Source organism: Ceratina calcarata, unplaced genomic scaffold, assembly GCF_001652005.2.
Source record: "Ceratina calcarata isolate Rehan_Ccalc_2016 unplaced genomic scaffold, ASM165200v1 scaffold295, whole genome shotgun sequence".
NCBI lineage: Eukaryota > Metazoa > Arthropoda > Insecta > Hymenoptera > Apidae > Ceratina > Ceratina calcarata.
The window spans coordinates 55,030-56,659 of record NW_017151920.1 but is presented as its reverse complement, the minus strand read 5'-3'; positions in this window follow the sequence as shown (position 1 = coordinate 56,659).

Genomic DNA, 1,630 nt, shown 5'->3' with positions numbered 1-1,630 from the left:
GTGTAGATGCAGCTTAAAGAAGCACAATTGTAGCGTAGAATGTGCAAAATAAGTCAAAGCCAAACAAGTAATTGAGAATAAAAGCAACGTCCGTGAAAGGAGCACGCAGAGTGCGTAGGTATCTCTCGAGGTGTATCACGCTTCCTGCACATTGTCACCTTCCGTTCCGGTCATCAAGCAAGAAATATATTCCGATTGTATAATAAACGGTCGTTCTCCGTCGCATAAGTTATGCAAATCGATGGCGCGAATGATTTAGATGGTAAACTGGATCGCTGTACTTGGACCACACACGGCGAGGCGACGACATTCGCTCGCACTTCTTGATCCATGAAACTACACGTTGGTTAATCCGAATCCGTTTCTCCAAGTAAATTCGTCGAATTGCCGTGTACGTAGGAGGATACGATACGATGTCGGTGTGTATCACCAATAGTACGCCGCTAGTATCAATTAAATTCCGAACGATCTTTAAAATCGGTACAGCACGGGTCTGACATCGCGAGTTAGCGTTTGATAAATTACAAGCGATCGCGCTAGCTATGAGAAAACTTGTACAATACAGCGTCAGTGATAGAAACAAGCGTCGTAAATAAATAAACGACGTCGCGAGTAACGTGGCCGATTCTCCATCGACAAGAGTCAAATAAAACGTCCCGTGCCGACAAGGATACCGACTCGTTAATACAGCCGGAGACCTGGCTACGACGATCTCTCCGATACCAGTTTACGAGACAGAAAGTTGGTTTGAAGAAGCTTCAGGTAAAATCGTCGCGAGGAAGCCCGATTTTATGTTGTCCTCCGAAGAGCCGTCAAGTTTCAATTGTTACGTGAAGGACTAGTATAAACGGGCTCGATCGAGAATCTTAGATATTTATGGTCATCTTCAACTACCAAGAATCCTATAGTAGTAGTAGATTGTTCGATTACGATGCAAAGTATTAAAATATAATAATAATATTTATGTTATTATATAAGAAACAAGTTTTAATATTCTTGTTATTATTATATAACATCTACCAAATAATTATGCACATATTTATTATATCCTACTTACGTAAATGAAATTAACTAAGAATTTCCTAAATGTTAGTTTGACATATATTATTATACTTTATAAAATTGAATTATGATTTTTTAAACAAATTATGACAGTTCTATACTGGAGATAAAATATTTTACAATATTAATTATGTGAATACTTATAATAGTATGTTAATTATGATCTGAAGAATAACTTCCTATAGTTTAACGTCTGAAATGTCTAGCATTTTAATAGAACCACTTTAAGAAATATTTTGGTTTTCATCTTTTAGAGCAACATATCATTCGGTATGATGGCATCTCTGTATCCGGCCGTAGCGATGCAGAAAGAATTCGCAGAATCTCCTACATGCACACGGCCGGAGTATTTCTTCACGGAATCCTTTTTATTCCGATTGATATCACGGTATTGTGATTCGCGGTCTATTTTCGGCGGGCGAAGTCTAATTTTGCGAGCGCGCCGGCTGGGGCTGTGATCGAAAAAAAAAAACGGGAACAGTCGCGTGGGCAGTGCTCTCTTTACATTCGTTCTTCTTCCGTTGTCCTCTTTTGGTCCTGGCTGAAAATTAACCGATGCCACGCGCAC